Genomic DNA, 15921 nt, shown 5'->3' on the forward strand with positions numbered 1-15921 from the left:
CCCCCCCCCAAAAAAAAAAAAGTGAATGCAGGAGACATGGAAAGCTCTGGTTGTCTGTGAGACGTCATCCAAATCGTCGCTAATAATATTAGGCTACCGGTCTCACCCAACCTTGGTCTTGTTCTTGACTCGGTCTCTCCCAGCCTTAGTCTTGGTCCCGACTCAGTCTTGTCCTGTTTGGGTCTTGACTCGTCTTGTCTCGGTACACTCTGGTCTGGGTGATGACATTGTCTAGATTTAGATGGTCTTGACTAACGCTGGATGGAGACTCAGGTTAAAATGAAATAGTTTTTTCCTCTGTAACTTCTTATTTTGTGTAGACAATAGGCCAGCACGATGAATCGTTAAAATCATAAATTCATTTTTTTTCTTCTTTTTCTTGTAATGACTTTGAGTTTACAAGCTGAACGCATCACACAAGCTTCTTTCTTCTGTGTGTTTTAAACATAGACTTTATTAAAAATAGGATTTAAAACGCGCCCAGGGCTCTCCCTTCTCTTCATTGAAGCCTTGTGGCTTGTGGTGATGCCCAATGTGCTAAAGGTGCCAAAGAAATCTGTTTGGTACTGCCAATGTGTTGTATTTTGTCATGGTTCATGTGTAGAGAATCGTGACATCAATTCTAAACTAAAAAGAATTGTGATTCATATTTTTCCCTGAATCGTGCAGGCCTAGTAGCCAAAGATCTATTTCTGGTTTCATTTTCTTGATCTATGCCTTACTGGGATCAGATGTTTATACCACATGCATGGACAAAAAGCAGGCATACATGGTTTCCCCCAATTTTAAAGAAGACCAGTTGGATGTTATGACAAGAGAAAATGTCAAGATTAATTCATACTTTATTAGTCTCACAAGGGGAAATTACAATTGACACTCTGTTATTACACACAGGCCTGAACTACACACACAGGCTCAGTACCTATACCTGCACTAAATGGAGAGATGTCAAAGTGTGTGTTTGTGGGGGGGGGGGGGCCCATGGAAAGGCGCCCCTTAGGGTGTTTAGGTTGTTAGCGAGTTTTACTCCATTATCTCATATTTTTGCAGTCTACACAGTCGTGAACATTGTGGAAGGCTCTGTATTTAGTATTTTAGTCTTTGTGTATGTTTTTATTGTGATATGGATCCCCCGGGGTCTGAAATAAAGTTTATATCTAGCTATATCATTTGTGTAGTTCCATCACTATCAATGAAAGGGGCATATGAACTTAATTTGTGTTAAGTTTTGTCAATCTTTTACTAGAGACATCATTTTTATCGTCCTGCTTTAAGGCTTCTTTCATTTGATCCTTTTGTTATGAAGCACTTTGTTAACTCTGTTTGGATAACCGCGCTATAAAATATATTAAAATTGATTCTCTCTCTGAGCAATGATGATCATTGAGACATCCCAGCCTATGATGGTACATTTATTTAAAAAAATAATGACACAGGCGCTATAAATAGCCACAGTCATGGCTATTGGTCCTGTGTAATGATGGCTGACAGGGCTAATGGAGTGGTGGTGCAGGATGAAGGATTGGTATGAAAACAGATGATGAAGGGCATGACTACTGTTAATTATGGCTTGAGTTGTGCCAGTTTTACCGGGTAGAGGAACACACTGATTTTAACAACATCCCCAACAATTTCTGCCAAAGTGAGTAAAAGAATTTGTAACCTTTTTTCTGAAGGCACAGTGAACACAGTACAGCGCTCCTTTCAGTTTTTTAGCCACATATGAGTGTTGGGGACTTACCAGTCTGTATCAACGGGAGTACATTTCCAGGATAATTGCCTGACTTCTGCTGTCCCTCACCCTTCAGCTCTCACCTTCTCAAGCTTTCTTGACTTTGGAAAACATTAACAAACTTCGAGCTGGGAAGCTACACGCTGAAAGTGGCAAAGTTGGAAGAAGATTTGGGTCGTGTGTTATTTAATATTGTATGTGGCGGGCAGCAAAGGTTCCACCCAAATAAGTTCCTTCCCGAGACCATTTAGCAGAGCCACCGTTGCTGCATCCGGAGCTTAGCGCCGCCCAAGATGATAGGAATTAGTGGAAAGACATGCAAACAACACCGAGCGTCCTTTCCTCCTATCCCAGAATGCATCTGTGGTGTAGCCAGAACTGTGGAGTTGGGCTGGCATTGCGAGACTAAGGACATACTGACAGTCAGTTATTCTCCAGGAAGTTTCCTTAGACCTTTTTTCTCTGCACTATGAAACTGGGTCACCATTGAAATGTACTGTACCATACATGTTAATGCAAGCTGACCACAGCAGCCTGCAGCCTGCGCTCCACTACTAACTTGCTATGCCTCAGCCATGGAATGAGTGTGTCAAGACGGATTGTTGGGTGGAGTAGCATGTCATGGTTTGGTAGATTTGATTGCAGCTGAAAATTGGCACAGGAAATATACCAACCCAGCCTACCTCAATCCAAAAGCCATTGTTAGAGACTGCAGCTGCAGCCCTGCACACAGTAAGTGGCCACAGAAAATAGATACTGGTTATTACAAATCCATTAGTCAATCTTTTATTGTTTTAAAATTTTAGAAGACCCAAATCTAGTTCCTCTTCCTGATGAATGACAGTTGGGTGGGGTTGCTATCTTCAAAACTGGCAAAACATCTGTTTTTCAGCATTAACCCTTGTGTGGTATTCGGGTCAATATCCAAAAAGAAAATGCATTGAAGAAGAAAAATGGTACAAGTATACATTTTTTCTACATGAAAATCAATGACCTCACCTTATTTTCTGTGACAAACATGTATTCCTGACTTAATTCAGAAGATTATTCTGGATATGACCACTTATGTTTTTTCCGTAGTGGACTTTTAACATGAATTAAACCCTTATGACAAAAAGCAAATCACACTTCCATTTTTAATTGTGTTCTATTAGAGTGATTGCATTCCCCTAAACATATACTGTATGTTATCTCAATTGTTTGAGAAAACATGGAAATTAAGTTAAAGAAAATAGATTACGAGGTTAAATTTGATTTCAGAATTGTTTTTGAAACCCAAATAAGTCACCGGTCAGTTTGACCCGAGGGACACAAGAGGGTTTACCGAAGGTGAAGACAATACAAGGGTTAAGCCAGTTACATTTCATTTAGGGTTGAGGTGTTGAATGAACATTGTTTATCTAGCGAGCATTTTGAATTGAGCTTTGTTACTTGAACACATTCTCATTCCTGTGAATTGGTTTGGAAGTAAAAATAGACCTGTTTTGGTTTTGCAAGTCACTGGAAGATGATTTGATGAGTCCGTCTGAAACTGAGCTGTGATGATTTCAGTTGACTTGGCAATTTCAAGTTCCATTTGAAGCGATGAGACGGAAAAATGCTGTAGGGTAAACGGAACCAGCGTGACCTTCACCGTTTGATGCAGAATCGTAAGCTTGTGATCGGCTTAATCCTTTTGATTTGATCCACTTTGGGAATTCTCAGGCTCGGTTTGCTTTGAAATATTTGATTGTTTTTCTGAGAAGGCTTTCATTCAGATCCCAGAGGAGGAGAAACACCGCGTGGTGTTGAAAGAAGGAAGTAGAGGGCAAGTTATTGGCTTTCACATCCCCTTGACAAGTATTTCCCTTCATGTTGCTAGAGGAAAACCTATTTCATCAAATGTGTTAATTACACTTAATTAGACAAATTGGTATTGAATGTAGAGCTGGGCAATATATCAATATTAAGATATGAGAGTAGATATCGTCTCAGATTTTGGGTATTGTAATATAAAATGGCGTTAAAGGCTGTGTTTCACTGTTTAAAGACATCTTGTTGTACTGTCGGCATTTCTAAGTTTCTGTGTTCTATGCACCAAACACTGGATTATTAAAATGTTGCTTATTAACCATCTAATAATGTATTAGATAATTACTGACAGGCCATTTATCTTTAGAACGAGTGCTTTTACTTCTTTTAAAAATCATATTTTGGGACTTTTCCCCTTATTAAAGTGACAGGGGCGAGATGTGGGATGACACGCAGCGAAGGGCCCCAGTTCGGATTTGAACCCGTGCCGCTGCAGGACTCAGCCTACATGGGACGCACACTCTAACTGGGTGAGCTAGAGGCCCCCCCGAATACTTTTACTTTAATACTCTAGGTACATTTAGCTACTTCTGTACTTTAATACATAGCTGGATTTAAATGTAGGACATTTTTAGTGGTAATACAGTATTTTTACATTGTTGTATTGGTACTTTTACTTGAGGAAAGGACCCGACTACTTCCTGGACTGCAGTGGTGTTACAGTAGGTTTGGTGTACGTTAGAATAACACAAGGTGTTGTTCTGTGCACCCAACATGAATGATGGTCTCCCTATCTAGGTCTGGAGGAAAGTGCAAGGTTTGCCTCTGCTCTTTTTTAAATAATTTGTTGCTCAGGTTGAGGGTAACGTTTGTGCCTTTTTTATCACTGTCAGCTGAGGTAATGCCTCAGCGCATGACGCCCACGTCCTCCGAGAATTGTGGGAGAAAAGCGTGAGGATGCAGCTGTGTGGATCCACTCGGCAAACCTGAGACTCACCGTGTGGCCCACATCGGCACAGGTGAGAGGAGAGACTTGAGGTAGTTTCAGAGGCAGCATAAAGACCAGCTGTGGTTAGATCTGTCAGATTTTTACTCTTATCTGGGGACCCTTGTTTGTGTATTTGCAGATGCGTTTTTGTTGTATTGTGGTGAGAATTTTGTGCGTTTTAGAGAATAGAAAGCCTTTATTGTCATTATACACAAGTGCAGTACCTGTGCAACAAGATTGAAGCAACCACTTTACAGTGTCAACACAAAATGAGAGGGGGGGGGGAACTGGTTCACGGTCCTGCTATGCCAAACTACTGTTTTTAGTCACTGTTCCATTATCTTTTAGTGCGACTGTTGTGACTATTGTCACTGTTCATCACCCCCCAAACCGGCTGATAGACACCACCTACCAAGATCCTGGGTCTGTCCCAGGTTTCTTCCTAAAAGGGAGTTTTTCTCACCACTGTCGCACTGTTGCTCTGGAGGGAACTACTAGAACTGTTGGGTCCTTGGAAATTGTGGTATAGACCTACTCTCTCTGTAAATTACAGAGTGTGGTATAGACCTACTCTCTCTGTAAATTACAGAGTGTGGTATAGACCTACTCTCTCTGTAAATTACAGAGTGTGGTATAGACTTACTCTATCTGTAAATTACAGAGTGTGGTATAGACCTACTCTCTCTGTAAATTATAGAGTGTGGTATAGACCTACTCTATCTGTAAATTACAGAGTGTGGTATAGACCTACTCTATCTGTAAATTATAGAGTGTGGTATAGATCTACTCTCTCTGTAAATTATAGAGTGTGGTATAGACTTACTCTATCTGTAAATTATAGAGTGTGGTATAGATTTACTCTATCTGTAAAGTGTACCGAGATTACTCTTGTTATAAATCGATACTATAAATAAAATTGAATTGATTTGTACCAGGTAGTACCCCATGGCCGTGCCCTGCTGCTTAGCTGAGGAGGATGGATTATGTTTCTCAACTTTCTTCTTTTTATTTATTTATTTTATATAGTTTTTTTTTTTTTTTTTTTTAGTACGTAAAACACTGGAGCCAGTGAGGAATATTTCCTTTTTTAGAAAGCACAATAAACATGCATGCATTCCTTCCCTGCACCGCTCATCCTCCCTCTTTTTCCTTTTCGTCATCATGCTATCTCTCTCTTTCCCTGATCCTCAAGGGATGTCTGGATACCGAAGACCTAGCAGTCTGTACTAATACCACCAAAACTACAGGATACTCGATACCACGGGGTGTAAGAAAGAAAGTAATACTTAAACTAATTCCTTTTCATTTTAAGATTTGAATATAATAAAAAAAAAACGTTTAGAGACAACTACAGATATCACAGTACCAGAAATAAGGTTAAAAAAAAACTAAATCCCGTTTACTCCTTTTTATAATGTGTATTTTAGTATATGAACATGTTGTCTCACTCTTTTTTTCTGTGTTTCAGTTTCAACTTCGTGTCACTGTTTGATGGGGGTGGCGGGGTTTGAGTAGAGGGGGCAAGTTGAGCGTGATTTCTATGTAATCTGGAGAAAACGCCAGTCTTCTGGACTCAGCCCGCTCTGCGCGCGTGTGTGTGTGTGTGTGTGTGTGTGTGTGTGTGTGTTTTTGTGTGTATAGAGAGCCTCAGAAAAGATGGATCATAAGCAACACAGGCCAACAAAGCACCTGCCTCCTGCCGAGCTCTTGTGTTGTAAAATGTGGGCACAGAAATATAAGCAGGCAACGTTGCAATAGAATTAGAATAGATAGAATAGACAGTCGGAGAAAAATCACAGACCAGCACATCACATAGACACCAAGTTACACCCGAGGATTTATGAATGAATCCATGTACTGTAACAGTTTACCCATCAGTTTAATTTATTGCTAAGATTTATTAAGTTAGCACATTTGACCACACGTTACACTTTTTTTTTTTATCATTGATTTATCTACAGATAATTTTCTGTGTTGGTCATAATTTCCTAGAGTGCAACATAACATTGTTGAAATGAATAATTTTTGGCCCACCAACAGTTTATATATTAAACAAATATATAATGTAACACGTTTTTCACATTTTAAGGAGCTCAAACTAGATAATGCCATATTTGGCATTTTTGCAGTTTTGTCACTAGTTACTTTACAAATTAAGACAAACAACAAAACAGTAGAAGTTGCCGGACAGTGTAATATTGTCAGTCAGTCTGTAGCTGACATTTTGTATTTTTAACCCCTGTGTTGTCTTCACGTCAAAATTGAAAGTCAATATTTTTGTTTGCTTTTTATCAGTTTTTTTAATACATTTTTGTCCCTTATTAAATACTTTTGTTTTACAGTTATTTTTGGAATTTATTGTCCGTAAACCTCATTTATAGGAAATTATACCTAATGTTTGCATTAGAAAAGCAGAAATTAGGAATTATTTAGACTAAAATGAAAGGAATGGATGTTGATGATAATCACAGACTGGAATATGTCAACTTTTACTCAATACTATTTCAAAAACGCTATAAAATTGAATAAGAAAAATTAGATTAATTTAAGAAAAATTAATGAAAGTAGAGATTTGTACTTGGCAAAGAGCGTTGTGTGGAATCAATCATGTTATTTTGGGGAATTAAAAAGAACATTGATATAGGACAACATGAGGACAACATGGGGGTTAAATCCGACTCTACAAAGGATCTTAATTTGTCAGATAAATGTAGAGAGAACAATATGTGTTTGTTTTTCTTGTTCAATCATGATAAAATGTGTTCCTCCCAACACATTTGTGTTTGAGACAACACTTGCTGTGACGAGCCTCGAGAAAGACGAGACCGTGAAGGAACAGTTGTGACGCCGTATGGAAGATTACTTCTTTTTTTTTTTTATTGTAATCACGATCCTATTTCAGAGTCCAGTCAAAGCACCTGCTCCTGACTCAGCTGTGAATCAGGGGTGGTTTATGAGACTCAGTCACACCCATCCTATCCCCCCCCCCCCAACACACACACACACACAAACCAGGGGATTCCCTATAGCTGGAGGCTGGGCATGCAGCTCTCCTAGTCTCGTATGTCTGGCAGTCGGGCCGCTCGATCGATCACAGCTTGTTTGCAGTTTTTGAAGGAACGGGGACACTCGCACACATGGGACACAGTGTTGTACGTCTACTGTAACCCCTCTGGTAATCTAACCTTCACTTACCTCCAAGCATGGATATCTGATCCTCTTTATGTGATCCGGTTACTTCTGCTGTGCTTCTGTGTTGTGTGAAGCGACGTTAGGATGCTTTCTCACTGGTATTAATTGACCCAGCTGTTGCTAAGTGAGCTATACCGAGAAGAAAAATGAGCTAAAAGTATTGTGTGTCTCTTCATTGTTTATTAGATTAGATGATTTAGTAGATAGATTAACAAAAATCCGGCGTTTTGGGTTGCTAGTTCGTGCTCAATTAGTGTCAGTGAGGGGAGGAGCTGTCTGCTTCATTCAAAACATATTCATGGCTGGATGATTATGAGACATTTGAGTTCAAGAAAGGAACTTTTTTGTAGCAAATTGTAATTTGCAAAGCTTAGGAGAAGACAGAATCCTTTGTATTTTACTTAGCAGTAAAATAACTGATGATTTCGTGAAATGTTTGAACACGGCAACAAAGATTTTGAGGGTTGGGACTTTTGTGCTCTACCCACTGAGCCAACCAAGCCTCACCAAATTATTTTGAGTGGATTTAAGACTTTTTTCTCATTTATTTTTTTATTAACTCCGTCTTGCTTTGGCCTAGTCATATTTTCAAATCTCCAGTTAGCTTTTAGCACTGACTTAACATACGGCCCTATGGAATCTGTTTTAGAGCTTCTTTTTTTTTAATTCTCAATTTCCTAATTCCATCCATGATTCTGATTCTGCTCTACATTAGGCTGCCTGACTGGCCCCACCCGGGCCCTCTGCAAAAAACCTTTTGCCACCCTGATACTTACTCCATATGCATATGTTATATGAATGTTTCCAGCATTTGTCAGCATTACTTTTCAGCTGCTGTGCCAATTTTGGGTTTTGTTAAAAGGAAGCTATGCAGGACTTCCTCTGCCTGGGCTGGTCCGACTAATGTAATGTGGTCATCTGGGTGGAATCCCGTGGGGACATCGTCTGATATGTGAAGAGAAGTTATGTGGAGTTAAATGTGAAAAGGTCTCTTTGCTTTCTTTGCTGAGACTTTGATTAGAAGAAGGTGCATACCGCTTCTCGCATCTTTCTCTTCAACATGAAGAGTCTTTTCACCGTGTGGTGTCCAAGCAACCAGGCGCCATTCAGCAAAGTCGCTGCACTGTGGGAAATAGTCCCGCAGCAGCATATCGAGAGTTAACTGAGCTCAGCTGCAGACCGACACCGCAGAAACCGGCTAGTTGAGCAACACCCTGACGCTGCCTTCAGGGTTCGGCTTCAGAAACTTTCCAATGGAAGGTGGCACATTTTTAAAATGAGTAATGCGTTTAGATTCCCATTTAAGCCTCTGGATCTAATAAACTGTACATTTATGAACCGCTTTATTGTTTTAGTGTGATCAATTCATGCCAAATTAACAACTTTAAATATTTGAATAAATTTGTAACTCCAATTAAAGCCTACAGCCACACACACACATGGAAAATGTTGCCACTGTGTTGTTAGTAGTTGTTTTGCAATTCTTTGAGGTAATTTTGCATATTTGTGTGGCAGTTTTCCTCTCTTTGTAGTCATTTGATTGACTTGCTCTTTATTTGAAAGGCCTGTCCAGTAATCCTCTTAGTTTTCTGAGTGCAATATATTTAACACTGCAAAATGCATTACAGACACACATGACCCTTCTTCTTAGTTGCAATTCAATAAGTCACAACATAACATGTTAATATAAAGTTGTGATACTTGTGCGCAATGCTGAGATAAAAACCTTGCTTCATCTCTCAAGAACTGGCTAACTTTAACTAGCTACCAGCAGCATTTTCTAACAGAGACTACTGGTGAACCTTCACTACTGCGTATATGATCAAGTGGTTTTACAAACTATACAGACCCTGTTAGAATATAATGCTCCTGAAAGCCACAACGCTCCACTATCCTTTCCATACAGATGGTGAGATTTAAAGTAGCTGTTAGGGGGATTTTGGGACCTTTGGACACAGCCAGCAGCTTTCCCCCTGCTTCCAGTCTGATGCTAAGCTAACCGTATTCTGGCTGGAGCGTCATGTTGAACTGAAACATACGACAGTGGAATCAATCTTCTCATTTCTTTCTCCGCAGAAAGACGAGTACGACTATTTCTTTAACTCATGTTCTGATGATTTTCCTGCTTGAATGTGAATCCTGTTCATAACTACCAGGCATGTAAGACATTTAAAGGGTAGTGCAGAGTTACTCCTGCGGTTTGTTAAGTATCACACTGATTGCCGGCCAGTAGGGCTGGGTATCGCAACTGACTTCCCCGATTCACAGGGTGGAGGCTGGGGGTGGGGCCTTGACCAACTGTCACTTTGCACATTTGAAAGCCATGATGTCTCTCTCTCATGGGTGGGCCAAGGTCTCTGGGCGGGCAAAGCAGAGAAAGGGGAGGTATCCTTGCCCCTTGTAACTGTATCTTGTCTCTTTGTCGGCTGTTAACACTCAGTTTTCTTCAGTGTCTTACATAATAATTAGCCGGCTGTTGTGGAAGTTTATTCTAATCACTGTTTTGCTTATCAAATTAAGAGTAAAACAGCTATTTTCTCACCAAACATGCTGTATGCAATGTCTGCAATAAGCGCAGAGCACAACAGCTATTAACTAAATCTAAGGTGTGACCATGTCAGCCTTGTTTTAGCTTTCCCTGTTAACCTAGAGAACAAAGTAAAACACAACACCACACAGGTTGCCTATAAAGTTTCTAATTGATTCTTCTGCCCGTCAAGACTCATTTTGCTTTAGTGCCTCGTTGCATCTCTGAAAAGTCAAAAAGTACGGATAAGCTTTTTGGCGCTTCGGCTGCCGTGTCGTTGCAGCGCTCTCCGTTCAACCAGAAGAAGCACACGCCGCAGAAGTTGTATTGTTAATTGGTCGTAGCGGCGTCTGTTAGCAGTTAGCTCAGTCGTTAGCCGCTGAGCTGGAGCGGCGTGCAGGCAGAGCGAGGAGCCGCCAGACTAACCTAGTGATCTGTGCAGGACTGTTTAGAGACCATGTGACCGGCAGCTAACGTTAACTGGTCCCTATGTACAAACAACGTTATATTAGAAACGATAGATAACCCAGCAACGGCATGATACGGCAACAGTGGCAATGTGTTTTCCACCTAGTTCTCATTATTTTGTTCGTTTTTGTTAATGATCATAACCTCAAAGCCAACGGGGAATTGCTCGACTGACCTATTTGCTGCCACCAGGGTGCTTCTAGATTTCTAGGCTAGCACATTATAGCAACAATTAGCCAATTAATAGTTGGTTGACAACAGAATTACAGCCAACCATTTTAATAATCAAGTAGTTGTTTGAACAATCTTTTAAGCAACGATTCCTGATTTTCTAAGAAAACTTTGATAAATTGCAATGTTATTTCTATTTTTGTAGTAATGAAGTTGTGAGAGACAGAGGAAGTTGCAAAAAAAGTTCTTAATAAAAAAAAATGAAACTTTTTTTGGGTGGGGGGGTGGGGGGGATAAAACTACTCTAGGCTGAGTTTTCCTAGTAACCTTACCAAAAAGGCTCAGGAAGCGGTATTTGTTGGAATAATATGAAAATGGCTGGTAGATTTAAGACAAAAGAAAAATAATAATTTATTGAATTAATCAAATTTGAACATGTGTGTCAGTAGCTTATTTATCTTTACATTGTTAGTTAGTTTCCTATCCGGGCCTGGGACACACATTCATACGCTTTGATAAAGGACTTATAGGACATTAACTTATCATTGCCCTTACAATAACAAACGTAGCTGTCTTCTATTTAGGTCATCCTGCATTGTGTGTGTGGGGGTGTGTGTTGAGACAGCTGCTGCTCTCAGCGACTTTAGAGTGAAAAACGTTACAGCGTCTTTCACTGTACGTGTTGTCAATGCGCCGCTTGTTTTGAAAAGTACCTTCTCTTTTCCTTTACTTTTTCCTCAACAGTTTGTGAGTTCATTGCCACCGCTGACTCCTCACAACCTCGGAACACCAGTTGCCAGGACACTCTTGTAAAAGACAATATTAACCTCAAGGAGTTAGGTGCACGACTAAAACATGTTCCACGCACCACGGCTTTTCCCAGGACCGAGCGACGCCCCTGTGGCTGGTATACAGGGCAAAGTCACCCGCCACCTTGAAAAATACCTGCCATCGGCTGGTGGGGGGTGCTAATTTCTCACCCTGGTCCAGATTGTTTTAATGGTGGAACTCCTTTTTCTTTTTGGATCAAAGTCTATTCATACTGTATGTATTTATTCCTCCATCACTGATATCTAATGAGACACCACTGCTGGAAATTGATCTTTGAAGTGCTCCTTGTAAAGTGGAGAAACACAACTGGCGCTGCCCATGCATGCCGAGATTATCTGTCCAGGCCGGATTGATTTTTCATTTGGCTGTAGCTTTCTGAAGCAGCAGCCTTTGCCCCTACCGGGCCTTTTGTTTTATTCATTAGTTCAGGCGAGACTTTTCCACACAGCCGCTGACGCTAATGGCCTTGGTCAGGCTTCTTATCTCTTGTTCCCCGGCTGATTCATAATGCCTTCAGACGCAGGAGCTCAGTGCGCTCATTTAGCATGGCAATTACGTGAGAGTGGCAGTGATCATTCTCAGAATCTCTGCTTGCTGAGAAGGAGATAGAAGATGGAGACTTCTGTTGCGAGTTAATAGTAAGCTTGAAACGCCAAAGTGCCAGCGAGAGCGAGGTGGTGGAAACCACTAAATGTGTGTGTGCTCGTCTCCTCAGCAGGGAAAGTTTTCACAGTGTCGGGTGTAAATGGCTGTCGAGCTGTAGAGCAAGTGGCCAGTAGCTATTAGAGCTGGGCGATATGGAGAAAATCAAATATCATGATATTGTTGACCAAATACCTTGATATCGTAGGGTTGACTATCGATGCTTTTGCAAAAGATTAACACAAAGAGATATGTGATACATAATCCTCACTACTGTAGATACAATGACTGAGTGGGTAAAGGCAAATAATAGAACAGCTGGAACAGTCCGATAAGATTAGAACATTACATCACTATACTGTAATGCAGCTTTTAAAACCAAGAAAAGACAACACTTATGCCATATTACCATATCAAAATTCTAAAACGATATCTAGTCTTATATCCCAACATTGATATGGATATATTGCCCTGCACAAAATGCTGTACATCATTTCTGTGTTTGTACCAGGGGTAGATGCATAGACTGTCTTGAAACCAGAAAGTTATATTACAATATCCAAAATTCAAGACGATATCTAGCCTAATGTATCAATATTGATATATTGCCCAGCCCTAGTTGCAGTATTCACTTCACCAGGGGAAATTAGGCCTTCACACCCATGGCCCAGGTCCCACAACAAGGGGAAGGATATAGGGCTAATATATACACTGGTGTTGAATGCACAGGGCTTTTATTTATTTATGAGAGGAGGAGGGCCGCGGAGGAACAACAATGCTAATCCCGACGAGGAAACACAGCTCCCTTGTGTTTTGAAGTGGGCTCGTTGTCAACAGAGCAGCTGCTGACATCATGTGAATAGACTGCCACCGGAGCGCATTCGTCAGGGGCTGAGAGGCAGCGAGCAGGGCAAAAAGAGCCCAGGCACACTGGCTGTACGGGGCTCTGGCTGGGCTCAAACCCTGGGGGGGGGGGCTATGGATTTGGATGAATTAGGCACCAAAAGAGCAGATGAAGCAACCCTGACTAGTTTGGTAAGATAAGACGGTTTGTTGTTAACTATGGACTTCTCTTTGACTTCTCTTGGGATGCATCCTTCGACCACAAGAGCTGTTCAGTGTCGGTTGTAGGGCTGGGCAATTGATCGATTATTGTATTGACATTAATATATGAGGCTAGATATCTTCTTAAAGTTTGTATACAGTGATATGACATGAGTGTTTCCTGGTTTTAAAGGCTGCATTACAGTAAAGTGATGTATTGTTTCAAACTTACCAGATTGTTCTGTTTCAATACTTAACCCACTTAGTTATTATATCCACATAATTGGTGATTGATTATGTTCTAAAACTTTTTATATTGATGTTGTGAGAGCACCAATAGTCAACTCTACAATATAGAAGCGACATCGACATCGAGTTATTTGGCAGAAATATCGTGATGTTTGATTTTTCAACATAACATGTGTACAGCAGGTTGATGAAGACCTCTTTTATGAAGAAGCAGGGTGGTTTCTAAGATTGTATTAGAGCTGAAAAGATCATTTCAATTAGTAGAGTGACAGAAAAGGAAGCAGCAATAGTTGGTTAAACACTCAAGTGTTTATTTCCAGCAAAAATATTGAACATACTCTGGTCACAGCTTCTTATATCACTGTAAATTAAATATATTTTTGAGTTTTGGACTGTTGGTCAGACAAAACAAGACATTTTAAGACCTCACCTGGGACTCTAGGTAACTGTGACGCGCATTGTTTTCACAGCGAATGATTAGAGATTCATCTGTCGATTACTTTCTTGATTCATGATCATTCTGTCTGTAAAATGTCAGAAAATACATTTTTTTTCCGCATCAACATACCAAAACCCAAACATATTCAGTTTATTTTCATGCATGACTAACAAAAGCATGATATCCTCACATTCATTGGTTTTCTTGCTTAAAAATAACTAAAAACTTACAAAGAATAAGAAAATAAAGGTCAGAAAAATAGATAATGAATATAATAGGTCATTTCCTGCTTTATTATTTTTTTTCCACTTGGTCACATCAAATTTGGACCCTTTTTTTAAATCAAAATTTGTGTGTATGTTCAGGTTTTTAAAAAATGGGTAAACCCACAAAAAATTGCGGATAGACTCCTGTCCCGTTGCCAGAAGACGAGTGTGTCTTTTTTTCTTCTTCTGGTGTGTCACATTCAGCGTCACCAATAAAGTGGACAGATCTGCAAACTCTGCTGTTCATTGACTTAGATATATCTAAGCTAATACTTTTTGGAATTTGTGGCAAGATGACAAAAGTAACCAACAGAGGCAACACTTATGTTGCAACTTCTTTTTATTTATTTTTTAAAGGTAATTTTCTTGGCATTTTAGGCCTTTATTTCCCCAGGACAGATGAGGGAGAGAGAGAGAGGACAAGACATTCAGCAAAGGGCCGCAGGTCGGAGTTGAACCCGCGGCCGCTGCATCGAGGAGTAAACCTTTATATGTGCGCGCCTGCTCTACCACCTGAGCCCCGTTCGTTCTTATGAAAGTTGCTCAGTGGCAAAATCTTTTCTAAGCTCTCAGGTTTATGTCCGTGATGCCTGCTGAACACGCGCTGTAGTGTTCCCGCTTGGCTACATTGCGGTGACGTCACAGGTTTTCCTGGGCTCGAGGGAGGGTTTTTCAAACATAGAAAGTCCATGGATTAAAAATTCCAAATAGAGTCATAACCGACTTTGTTTGCTTATGGAGGTGTCACGGCAGCAGTTTTACACACGGTTGTTTTACTATAGTGGCCTACCGGGAAAATCGTTTTTGGGGTCGCAGGGGGATTTTTCATCACAATACTGCCAGTCGCCACTGGACAAAGTCAATGGAAGGGCTGAGTTGTTTGAGGGGGGGAGGCTGATCTACCCGGGTGTCCAGTTTCCATCACTGCCGGCGCTGGAGTTGAGAAATACCAGTGCCTACTGCAGACGATGATGACAGAATCCTGTTGTCTTGGGAATGAAGACAACTTCTAACGTGGGGTTTTATGGCCGGGGCGATGAAGTAATCAGAGTAAAAAAAACAAACAAAGGAAATAGTTGCTACAAGAAGCAGGGAGGCTTTTTGCCTCATAAATAAATGCAGCAGAATTAGTTAACATACTTGTAGATGCTCTTAATGGACATCCAAATCAGCAAAGAAGCCAGTCTTTGTGTGGGTTATTGCACATAATGTGAGTTTATTACACACACATCAGGCTTAAAAGGCTGCTGCGGAATAGCAGTGAGCCTGCCTCTCTAATGGGCCCAGTGTAAGTGGCTCTGCTGACTCATATTCCCCCTGTAATCTCAGAGGTTTTGGTCTCTAATATCTACATGCCAAAGCCTCTCCCGTTACATCACACCTCGCCCAGTGTGGTCATGTCCAAACCTGTCGAAGGACACGTACTGTGGATGGACAGCTGTTGTGCTGCACAATGAGGGGCTTTTTGTGTAGGAGTGTGTGAATTGGAATAAGTTCCTGAAATCATTTTTTTAGAGTGAATCCCCAGATTGGAAACGCTCCACCTATACAGTGCAGAGCAGGAGGGCGGGGGGGGGGGGG

At 40.7% G+C, this 15921-nt stretch overlaps 1 protein-coding gene across 5 annotated transcripts in view; it reads left to right on the forward strand.

Annotated features, from left to right (window-relative positions):
* Positions 1-15921, forward strand: part of pkig (protein kinase (cAMP-dependent, catalytic) inhibitor gamma) — a 27592-nt gene that overhangs the window by 4541 nt on the left and 7130 nt on the right. Inside the window, exon 1 of one of the 5 annotated variants that reach the window (XM_034877446.1) lies at positions 7522-7686. The exons of 2 other annotated variants lie outside the window; for them this stretch is intronic. The gene's annotated coding sequence lies outside the window, so the exon portion shown is untranslated. Of the gene's footprint in view, positions 1-7521; positions 7687-13114; positions 13378-15921 lie in introns of those variants that run through there. 2 more of the 5 variants (XM_034877448.1, XM_034877445.1) reach the window with 2 other exon arrangements.

The sequence above is a fragment of the Etheostoma cragini genome, chromosome 7 (genome assembly GCF_013103735.1).
Source record: "Etheostoma cragini isolate CJK2018 chromosome 7, CSU_Ecrag_1.0, whole genome shotgun sequence".
Taxonomy (NCBI): Eukaryota; Metazoa; Chordata; class Actinopteri; order Perciformes; family Percidae; genus Etheostoma; species Etheostoma cragini.